The 12470-nt window shown below is 38.7% G+C and overlaps 1 protein-coding gene across 4 annotated transcripts in view; it reads right to left on the bottom strand.

Annotated features, from left to right (window-relative positions):
- The window catches only part of INVS (inversin), a 151821-nt gene that overhangs the window by 79761 nt on the left and 59590 nt on the right, over window positions 1-12470 (bottom strand). Inside the window, exon 1 of one of the 4 annotated variants that reach the window (XM_036854590.1) lies at window positions 6963-6967. The exons of the other annotated variants lie outside the window; for them this stretch is intronic. The gene's annotated coding sequence lies outside the window, so the exon portion shown is untranslated. Of the gene's footprint in view, window positions 1-6962; window positions 6968-12470 lie in introns of those variants that run through there. 4 annotated transcript variants of the gene reach the window in all.

Genomic DNA, 12470 nt, shown 5'->3' with positions numbered 1-12470 from the left:
CAGATTTTTCATTTTTAAGAAATAAAACATAACATATGTGGTTAATGCTCCCTTTGTGTCCTTCCCCAATTCTATTACCTTTCCTCTCTTTGGAGAACTTGGTGGTTATCATTCCAATGAATGTTTTGATACATTTTATTTCTTACAAATACATGTATTCATAAACTACATAGCATTATTTTACATGTTTTCAATCTTTATATAAGTAGCCCTACATGAATCACTTGCCACCTTTAACTCAAAGCAATATTTTTGAGATGTATCCAAATTGCTTTGGTTCATACATTTTCACTGAAGAAAGCTTTCTGTCATATGAAAATAATGTTATATTTATTTATTCTCTAAGGGAATATTTAGCATGTTTCTCATTTTTCACTATCACAAACAATACTGTAATGAATTTTCTCATACATAGCTCCTGGTACATGTGCCAGAATTTCTGAAGCTGCTGGGCTGAAATCGTTCTCTCAAGTAGGTACTCCAATTTACACTCCCACCAGTAATGTTTGAGAATGCTTTTGTCGCCACATCCTCTCCACACTTAGTTTTGTCAGACTTGCTAACTTCTGCCAATATGATGGGTATACAATTGTATTTTACCATGGATTTAATTTTCATTTCCCTTCTTGAAGTGGAACGTCTTTGTTGACTATTTGTTTCTTCTTCTGTGAAGAGCTTTTTTGTGTTGTTTACTCATTTTGCAACTGAGCTATTTGTCTTTTTCTTACTGATCTGTAGAAGTTATTTACATATTCTGGATACTAATTCTTGGCTTGTTTTGCAAATATCTTCTCTCTTTGGGTGGGTTTTCTCTTTGCTTTGTTTATGTTCTTCTGCTAGGAATGAATTCATGATCTGAATGATGATACTGGTAGCTTTCTTAGCATTAGATTTCTTCATATATTTTGTTTGCGGGCTCATTTTAAAGAGAAGATTGTTTGCTGTTATTTTTTGTTTTCTTCTTTTTTTCTCTTTGCTCACCCTTATAGCTGCTAACATCCAGCTCCTGGTCGATTATAAGAATCTATAGTTATAATGATGTTTTGCAGCCCCATGTCTAGTGATACTAGGGGTATCACAGTTACTGTCACTGAGCTAGTGGGTAGCTTCCTGGTCCTGAGGCTTGATCTTTGTCCTGCTCCTGCCACTTCTCTAAAACAGCTTCCTCTAAAGCTATAGCCTCATACCAAGGCAAAGAATACTCCCAAATTCTAAGTATTTTCTTGGCTTTAGTGTGAATATAGGACTGCCTGTAGCAGTACTTTTCCCCACTGGGACACTGAAGAGACTAGGTATTTTCTCAAAACCTACATGTTTCCTGATGAATCTCTTTCCATTCTTGTTCTCTCTGTGTCTTCAGCACCTAATTTACTTTCACGGTAGCTGGGGAGAAAACAATTGTTCACCAAATGTTCATTTATTTTTTTGTTCATTTATAGGTTTGTGTATAATTTTGTCCTGGAAATATTATAATTATATATATAATAGCACAAATAAATGTAAGGTGGGCATTCTGCCATATTTTATTCTAAATCCTAATCATACTATATACCAAAAGATACATTATTTAAAACTGAAATGGAAATAATAGAAACATGATTTGTTACTATAAAGTATTTTCTTGGCTTTAGTGTGAATATAGGACTGCCTGTAGCAGTCCTTTTCCCCACTGGGACACTGAAGAGACTAGATATTTTCTCAAAACCTACACGTTTCCTGATGAATCTCTTTGCATTCTTGTTCTCATTATCATAGATAATGATATCTATATAATTATATATTTATAAACTCTCAAGGCATTTACCATGTTAATTTTTAAAAAGAATCACTATCCCTAGGAAGTATATGGGTCACAAATATCAATAACCTCTTTATCTCAATCTTTCCTGTAATGGTTGCAGACACAAATAAGTCTCAGAAATATCACAATAGTGTTGGGAGAGGCAATCTGCCGTGGACCCTGAGTGTCCCTGCATGTTCTTACTAAGTATGCCAAGAATGCAAAGCCTTGACTCCTCTACCTGGGCCATTTCTCAGAGTTGGGTTTGTATCAAGCAGTCTTAAGGGACATTAATGTCTCCCAGGACATGAGATAGAGAGTCTTGCTTACTACTTACTAAAGTAAGTAATAAAGTCTGGAGCTACCCCAAATTCAGCATTCCTCAGATGCCATGTGAACCCACTGTGTGCTCAGTGTCCATCTGGGGCCTCTGCATTGCCTCCTGGCTCTTGGGGGTAAGGGATGCAAGAATGCAAGTGCTCATGCTTTTGTCATCAGTAATAAAGCTTTTTTTGTCTCTGATGGTAGTCTTATGTCTTCTGCCAGTACTCAGAACCAATTTATTACCTTGTAATAAGTTGGCACAAACAAAGAAATGAGGAGGGTAAATTAAATCCAAGACTCGACAGTACAGGAAATGAGGAGGGGCTACTGACAGAGACATAGTTTTCTTGAAGAGTTAGGACCAGGGCCCTGCAGGTCAGGTTCAGGGATGAGAAGATTCCATGTGATCACACCCAAGCGGTGGGCAAGGTTGGGGAGATAAGGGAACCCACTGTCCTGTTAATGACTCAATGATGAGGAGCAGGATTAAAACAAGCCACCCAAATGATGCCTTGGTCTTGGCTCACCTTCCCCTGGGCAAGCAGAGGAAGGGATGAAGGCATGACAAGGGGGCAGCAAGCTGAAAGGCAATGTAGCTGTGGCTGCTGAGTCAAGGAATCTCCAAAGTGGAGATCAATGGAGAAAGCAATGAGACCCTGCTTCTTGAGACAGAATTGTGGGCGGACTGAAAACAGTAGAGGTTCCCTTGGTTGATACATGAGTGGGCAGCTGCTCAAAAGTGAAAGTGAATGCAAAGCCTTGCCTGATAACACAGAGCCAACTGCGCCACATGCCTGATCCCTGCTATAGTCTGCTTTGTCTGGCAATGAGGACAGAGAACTGGGCGTAGAGATGGCCACTGTCTGAAGCAAACTGCTGGTTTAATGGTGCCCTTGATGCTCAGAGGTTCCCCTGAATGCCTTGGCCTGGTTTACTGATGATTTGGCTAAGTTAAAACCTGATGGCATCCACTGGGAGGCAGTCCAACCTCCATGACAACTCTGGAAGACCGACTGTGTACAGGGCAGGTCAGCCCTTTACATTCTATGGGCATTCTATGCCCCATACTGTCCTCAGGAATCTGAAATTATCAAGAGCAGGCATGGCCTTCTTGAAAATAAACTCAGAAAGATTTCTGATTCTACCTCAGTTACCTCTTCCGGATCCACACACCTGAGAGAGGTAGTTTGGTTACTGTATGTGGCCACTCACAGAAAGAGTTCATCTCCTCACGGCAGCCTCCTGGGAAATAATCAGGACAAAAGGAATGGGGGATCATATACACCTATTTTGAAAATTTGGGATTCTGCCCAAAATTTGGGATTCTGCCCATCATCCCTGGTTATGATGCTTCTTTCTTTCCCCTAAGAGTAATCCCAGGCTGGCCTCATTGGTACACCCTCTGGGTGGCAGCCCAACCAAAAGGGAGCTTAGAGATTCAAACTTAACTCTGGTTCAGCCACCTGAATTTGTTTGTTGATTGACATGGTCCTACATCATACACATCCATAATGACCACTTGCTTGAGTACACTACTCACAAAGTCCTCCTAAATGCCCACGTGGACCAAAGTGGGGCACATAATGGGTCTCTGTAAATTTGTCCTATATGCATCTACCCTTCTAGATGAAAGGTATGGGTGCAAGTAGGAGATGATGAGAGAAAAGGTGAGGAGTTCTAGCTATTAGGGTGGGACACACTGATTTTGTGGTTGAGGAAGGAATGCAACAACTTCAGCACCTGGGAAGGGGACACCTTGGGAGGTACAGGGAGGGAGAGGACAACTGATGCTCTCTTTGTCCTCTGGATCCAGTACTGTATCCCAGAAAAAAACAAAATTACTTTTCACTACCTGAATCAAATAGCAGCTGAGGCTAGCAATCTAGCCTCAGCTAGATTGCAACAAAAGCAGTTGTCTGCTTTTGTGTTTGTCATCCCCATCCATGTGCTATGAAACAGAAAAATTCATGTGGACATGGATGGACCTGAACTCTTCTGCCATGCTTGATGCCATCAATGGCAGCATGAGAAGCCTTGGGTTATGCCATGTATGACAATCAAAGCTGTAACTACTTGGTGATACTGCCCATGTGGCTTAGCCAAACAATGAAATGGTGATCCACGTTTAACAACAAATCCTGAACTAAAGTGACTTGTGCCTCTTCAGGTTATATGCTTGTATCTGGGGGAGAGAGGGCCATGAAATAGTTCTCCATTGGGCTTAGGGGTTGCTTTTCAGCCCCTAGTGCCTCATGTAATTATTGGCAATAACACCAAAGATCAGCAGGTCAGTCAAACTCCCTTGCATGGGTCATAATAGATAACAGAATAGCCATAGAGTATATCTTCGCTGTATAAAGTAAGACCTACTGTCTCCCCTGGTACTCATTCACAGTGGACTTAATCCAGGACACTGAAGTCAATACTGCAGGTTGTTCTCATCCTGCGGCTTGGAGTTCTATTATTTAAATGCTGTATGAGACATATTAAAGAGATTTGTTCCCAGCCTCTGTTGGTCAGATTAATCAGAGTAGCTGACGGAATGGCATGCTCATGTCAAGAACATGTAGGGCTAAGTGATGGGTTGCTGGGAGAAGCAATTTACCATGGGCCCTAATCATCACTGCATGTTCTTATGCCAAAAATGCAGAGACTTGACCACTCTTGGCCTAGGCAACTTCTCTGGGTTGTGCTTGCTGCAATCAATTTGAGGGATGAGGTCATCTCTTCCTCTGGGTTTATTAACTGCTCACTACAAAAGCGTAGATTCCTGAAGTTCAGTGTGCCTCTTGTGCTATGATGGAAACCTGCTGTGTGTACAGCATCCATCTGGGCCTTCTGTGACTCCCCCACGGTTCTTGGGGGAAAGGGAAATCAATACAAACATATAGGTGCTGATGCTTCTTGCTATGCCGTGAATAATAAACTTCTTTGTCCCTGACCCTGGAGGCTTGTGTCTATTGTCAACATCCATGAAGCAGTAACAGACTAACTTCTTATCTTGTATATACGGTGAGACAAAATCTCAAGCCTTGAAGATAGTTCTATATTATTGTAATATGAAATGAAGTATTGAACGTAAGAAGTGAAAATTGATTAGAGAGGTGAGTAGGTGCTAGAAAATGGAGAGTCTAATACAGTATGACGAAGAGTCTAAAATTTATCATATAGGTAATGGGGCGCCAGTGAAGAGTTGAAGAAGGAAATGACATGAGTGGATTTATGTTTTGAAGAAATATCCTGGAGGCTGTGTGAAGTACTGATTTGAGGGAAACAAATCTTTGGTAGTGAGACTGGTTAGGGGGTTACTACAGCAATCCAGAATAGAAATGTTGGGAGCTAAGTGGAAATAAGAGGACAGACTGTGAAATATGTAAGAGGCCTCCTGAATGGGTACAAAATGGAGAGTGGTGTCAACAACTGAAAAGACAGAGGAGAAATAGGATTAAGGATAAAGATTTTGAGTTCTGTTTTTCTAACATGTGGAGTTTGGGGTGTCTGAGGGAAATCTATATAGAGATATCTAGCAAAAAAAAAAAAAAGAAAAGAAAAGAATCTATATGGATCTGAAGATTGGAAGAGACAGCTAGATTCAAGATATAGGGTTATGAATCATCTATATTAATAGCTGTTTCAACTGTTTTATCTAAAGACATAATTTCTGGCATAAATTAAAGTACATGAAACTGGAAAAATGAATCTATACATCTTAGCTGAAATATAAACATGATTTAAATATCCACATAAATAGCTCAGTACAATGCAATCCATACTGTTCTTTTACCTAGACCATGAGATACTACTACCATATCAAATATAGAGTATAAGTGGATTGGAAAAAGGATGGGCCTTTCCTCATTATTCTTGTCTGCTTGGATCATTCTTTGATCCTGGTGATTTAGGTGTCTCATTGTACTCTGGTTTCCTGCTTTCCTTCTTCTTCTTCTTCTTCTTCTTTTTTTAAATTTAATGTGAATCTTTACAGGAAACAGTTACAAAAACCAAGTTTTTGAATGACATGAATTACTGAGCTATAGAAATGAAATCAAATCTGCATTGCTTTTCCCAATCACAGACGTTCTCTTTCTTTCCTTAAATTTCTGATTTCAAGCCTAAATACTGTGTTTTACAGTTAAAATTTCTAATTACTCAACAACTATGATGGTAACCACATCACTAACCTGCCATCTTATGCAAATCTTAAAAAAATGTTTTTAAAAAGCTATTTGACAATTCTCTAAGCAAAGGTTAAGAATGGCAGTTCAAAGGCAGAATGGAGCTCTATTTGTTGCTTTTCAAGTTTAAGATGTTCATCCATCTGGCAGAGCAGCTAGACAATACATCAGCCAAGAACATCTCTCTGGCTTGAAACAGATTCTGGCTCTCAGAGAGGATTTGACTGAAGGAAAGGCAACATCTTTATTTGCTCTGTGGCTGAACTCTTCTAATATTTCTCCTCAATGCCTCCTCCAAGCCTTGGCTTCATCTACTAACTTGGTTTCCATAGGAATAGACAGAACTATCAAGTGGCACACAGTCAAACAGCACAACAGAAAGAGAAAATGTTACTGTCAAAAAAAAGTAGATAGACTTTTCTCTAAGAAAAGAAACTATGAAAATGTATCCTTGACTCTGAGGCTTCCTTACCCAGTGCTGGATTTTTCATGTGCTTTTCCTGCCTGATACAGACTATTTTTTTAAAGATTATTATGAAAATTAGTCCCTTCAGTGGAGAGGATTTCATACAAAAAATTTTAAAAGTTATAAAAGGCTGTGATGCTTATTTCCACAAGTACAATTCTCTTGTGCTTGTGAGCTACCCTCATTTATTCAGAGTGGTGCTTTGAGTTGGCAAAACCTTTTGGGCTGATTATAAAATGTATTTTGTTTCTCATAGTTTGACATTTTATTTATAGGAACACATTTATTTCATCTTAAATCAGTAGTTCTCAAACTCTAGCATGCATCACGATCTCTGGAGAGCTGGAAAACACAGTCTGCTGAGGACTTCCCTCAGAGTTTTTCATTCACTAACTCTGGTGTGGGGTCCCAGAATCTACATTCCAAACAAGTTTCTGGGAGACACTGGTGCTGCTAGGTCCAGGAGTTCACACTTTGAGAATCATTGTTTAAACAAAGACTCTAATAACAGAGTTCTCAACCCTGAAGAACTTAAAAAAAACAAACAACAAAAACCACCAAAAAAAGAATACCTGTTTCATCCTAGATCAATGAAGTCAGAATTTCTGAGGCTTTGGCACCAGAAAACTACTAGAGCTAAGAAATGAATTTGGTAAAGTTGCAGGATACAAAATTAATGCCGAGAGATCTCTTGTATTCCTATACACTAACAATGAAAGATCAGAAAAAGAAATTAAGGAAACAACCCCATTCACCATTGCAACAAAAAGAATAAAATACCGACAGCAACAGTCAGCTCTACCCACCACCAGAGCCTCCCATCAAGCCTCTTAGATAGCCTCAACCACCAGAGGGCAGACAGCAGAAGCAAGAAAAACTACAATCCTGCAGCCTGTGGACCAAAAACCACAGTTACAGAAAGATAGACAAGATGAAAAGGCAGAGGGCTATGTACCAGATGAAGGAACAAGAAAAAACCCCAGAAAAACAACTAAATGAAGTGGAGATAGGTAACCTTCCAGAGAAAGAATTCAGAATAATGATAGTGAAGATGATCCAGGACCTCGGAATAAGAATGGAGGCAAAGATTGAGAAGATGCAAGAAATGATTAACAAAGACCTAGAAGAATTAAAGAACAAACAAACAGAGATGACCAATACAATAACTGAAATGAAAACTACACTAGAAGGAATCAATAGCAGAATAACTGAGGCAGAAGAACGGATAAGTGACCTGGAAGACAGAATGGTGGAATTCACTGGTGCGGAACAGACTAAAGAAAAAAGAATGAAAAGAAATGAAGACAGCCTAAGAGACCTCTGGGACAACATTAAACGCAACAACATTCGCATTATAGGGGTCCCAGAAGGAGAAGAGAGAGAGAAAGGACCAGAGAAAATATTTGAAGAGATTATAGTCGAAAACTTCCCTAACATGGGAAAGGAAATAGCCACCCAAGTCCAGGAAGCGCAGAGAGTCCCATACAGGATAAACCCAAGGAGAAACACGCTGAGACACACAGTAATCAAATTGACAAAAATTAAAGACAAAGAAAAATTATTGAAAGCAGCAAGGGAAAAACGACAAATAACATACAAGGGAACTCCCATAAGGTTAACAGCTGATTTCTCAGCAGAAACTCTGCAAGCCAGAAGGGAGTGGCATGATATACTTAAAGTGATGAAAGGGAAGAACCTACAACCAAGATTACTCTACCCGGCAAGGATCTCATTTAGATTTGATGGAGAAATCAAAAGCTTTACAGACAAGCAAAAGCTAAGAGAATTCAGCACCACCAAACCAGCTCTACAACAAATGCTAAAGGAACTTCTCTAAGTGGGAAACACAAGAGAAGAAAAGGACCTACAAAAACAAACCCAAAACAATTAAGAAAATGGTCATAGGAACATACATATCGATAATTACCTTAAACATGAATGGATTAAATGACCCAACCAAAAGACATAGACTGGCTGAATGGATACAAAAACAAGACCCATATATATGCTGACTACAAGAGACCCACTTTAGACCTAGGGACACATACAGACTGAAAGTGAGGGGATGGAAAAAGATATTCCATGCAAATGGAAATCAAAAGAAAGCTGGAGTAGCTATACTCATATCAGATAAAATAGACTTTAAAATAAAGAATGTTACAAGAGACAAGGAAGGACACTACATAATGATCAAGGGATCAATCCAAGAAGAAGATATAACAATTATAAATATATATGCACCCAACATAGGAGCACCTCAATACATAAGGCAACTGCTAACAGCTATAAAAGAGGAAATTGACAGTAACACAATCATAGTGGGGGACTTTAACACCTCACTTACACCAATGGACAGATCATCCAAAATGAAAATAAATAAGGAAACAGAAGCTTTAAATGACACAATAGACCAGATAGATTTAATTGATGTATATAGGACATTCCATCCAAAAACAGCAGATTACACGTTCTTCTCAAGTGCGCACGGAACATTCTCCAGGATAGATCACATCTTGGGTCACAAATCAAGCCTCAGTAAATTTAAGAAAATTGAAATCATATCAAGCATCTTTTCTGACCACAACGCTATGAGATTAGAAATGAATTACAGGGAAAAAAACGTAAAAAAGACAAACACATGGAGGCTAAACAATATGTTACTAAATAACCAAGAGATCACTGAGGAAATCAAAGAGGAAATAAAAAAATACCTAGAGACAAATGACAATGAAAACACGACGACCAAAAGCCTATGGGATGCAGTGAAAGCAGTTCTAAGAGGGAAGTTTATAGCTATACAAGCCTACCTAAAGAAACAAGAAAAATCTCAAGTAAACAATCTAACCTTACACCTAAAGAAACTAGAGAAAGAAGAACAAACAAAACCCAAAGTTAGCAGAAGGAAAGAAATCATAAAGATCAGAGCAGAAATAAATGAAATAGAAATAAAGAAAACAATAGCAAAGATCAATAAAACTAAAAGTTGGTTCTTTGAGAAGATAAACAAAATTGATAAGCCATTAGCCAGACTCATCAAGAAAAATAGGGCTTCCATGGTGGCACAGTGGTTGAGAATCTGCCTGCCAATGCAGGGGACACGGGTTCGAGCCCTGGTCTGGGAAGATCCCACATGCCGCGGAGCGACTAGGCCCGTGAGCCACAATTGCTGAGCCTGCGCGTCTGGAGCCTGTGCTCCGCAACAAGAGAGGCTGCGATAGTGAGAGGCCCGTGCACCGCGATGAAGAGTGGCCCCCACTTGCCGCAACTAGAGAAAGCCCTCGCACAGAAACAAAGACCCAACACAGCCATAAATAAATAAAATAAAAAATTAAAAAAAAAAAAAAAAAAAAAATAGGGAGAGGACTCAAATCAATAAAATCAGAAATGAAAAAGGAGAAGTTACAACAGACACCGCAGAAATACAAAGCATCCTAAGAGACTACTACAAGCAACTTTATGCCAATTAAATGGACAACCTGGAAGAAATGGACAAATTTTTAGAAAGGTATAACCTTCCAAGACTGAACCAGGAAGAAACAGAAAATATGAACAGACCAATCACAAGTAATGAAATTGAAACTGTGATTAAAAATCTTCCAACAGACAAAAGTCCAGGACCAGATGGCTTCACAGGTGAATTCTATCAAACATTTAGAGAAGAGCTAACACCTATCCTTCTCAAACTCTTCCAAAAAATTGCAGAGGAAGGAACACTCCCAAACTCGTTCTATGAGGCCACCATCACCCTGATACCAAAACCAGACAAAGACACTACACAAAAAGAAAATTACAGACCAATATCACTGATGAATATAGATGCAAAAATCCTCAACAAAATACTAGCAAACAGAATCCAACAACACATTAAAAGGATCATACACCACGATCAAGTGGGATTTATCCCAGGGATGCAAGGATTCTTCAATATACGCAAATCAATCAATGTGATACACCATATTAACAAATTGAAGAATAAAAACCATATGATCATCTCAATAGATGCAGAAAAAGCTTTTGACAAAATTCAACACCCATTTCTGATAAAAACTCTCCAGAAAGTCGGCATAGAGGGAACCTACCTCAACATAATAAAGGCCATATATGACAAACCCACAGCAAACATCATTCTCAATGGTGAAAAACTGAAAGCATTTCCTCTAAGATCAGGAACGAGACAAGGATGTCCACTCTCACCACTATTATTCAACATAGTTCTGGAAGTCCTAGCCACGGCAATCAGAGAAAAAAAGAAATAAAAGGAATACAAATTGGAAAAGAAGAAGTAAAACTGTCACTGTTTGCGGATGACATGATACTATACATAGAGAATCCTAAAACTGCCACCAGAAAACTGCTAGAGCTAATTAATGAATATGGTAAGGTTGCAGGATACAAAATTAATGCACAGAAATCTCTTGCATTCCCATACACTAATGATGAAAAATCTGAAAGAGAAATTATGGAAACACTCCCATTTACCATTGCAACAAAAAGAATAAAATACCTAGGAATAAACCTACCTAGGGAGACAAAAGACCTGTATGCAGAAAACTATAAGACACTGATGAAAGAAATTAAAGATGATACCAACAGATGGAGAGATATACCATGTTCTTGGACTGGAAGAATCAACATTGTGAAAATGAGTATACTACCCAAAGCAATCTACAGATTCAATGCAATCCCTATCAAATTACCAATGGCATTTTTTACGGAGCTAGAACAAATCATCTTAAAATTTGTATGGAGACACAAAAGACCCCGAATAGCCAAAGCAGTCTTGAGGGGAAAAAATGGAGCTGGAGGAATCAGACTCCCTGACTTCAGACTATACTATAAAGCTACAGTAATCAAGACAATATGGTACTGGCACAAAAACAGAAATATAGATCAATGGAACAAGATAGAAAGCCCAGAGATTAACCCACGCACCTATGGTCAACTAATCTATGACAAAGGAGGCAAAGATATATAATGGAGAAAAGACTGTCTCTTCAATAAGTGGTGCTGGGAAAACTGGACAGCTACATGTAAAAGAATGAAATTAGAATACTCCCTAACACCATACACAAAAATAAACTCAAAGTGGATTAGAGACCTAAATATAAGACTGGACACTATAAAACTCTTAGAGGAAAACATAGGAAGAACACTCTTTGACATAAATCACAGCAAGATCTTTTTTGATCCACCTCCTAGAGTAATGGAAATAAAAACAAAAATAAACAAATGGGACCTAATGAAACTTCAAAGCTTTTGCACAGCAAAGGAAACCATAAACAAGACGAAAAGACAACCCTCGGAATGGGAGAAAATATTTGCAAACAAATCAACGGACAAAGGACTAATCTCCAAAATATATAAACAGCTCATTCAGCTCAATATTAAAGAAATAAACACCCCAATCCAAAAATGGGCAGAAGACCTAAATAGACATTTGTCCAAAGAAGACATACAGACGGCCACGAAGCAAATGAAAAGATGCTCAACATCACTAATTATTAGAGAAATGCAAATCAAAACTACAATGAGGTATCACCTCACTCCTGTTAGAATGGGCATCATCAGAAAATCTACAAACAACAAATGCTGGAGAGGGTGTGGAGAAAAGGGAACCCTCTTGCACTGTTGGTGGGAATGTAAATTGATACAGCCACTATGCAGAACAATATGGAGGTTCCTTAAAAAACTAAAAATAGAATTACCATATGACCCAGCAATCCCA

Source organism: Balaenoptera musculus, chromosome 6 (assembly GCF_009873245.2).
Source record: "Balaenoptera musculus isolate JJ_BM4_2016_0621 chromosome 6, mBalMus1.pri.v3, whole genome shotgun sequence".
NCBI classification, from domain to species: Eukaryota; Metazoa; Chordata; class Mammalia; order Artiodactyla; family Balaenopteridae; genus Balaenoptera; species Balaenoptera musculus.
This window is presented reverse-complemented; position numbering and strand designations above follow the sequence as displayed.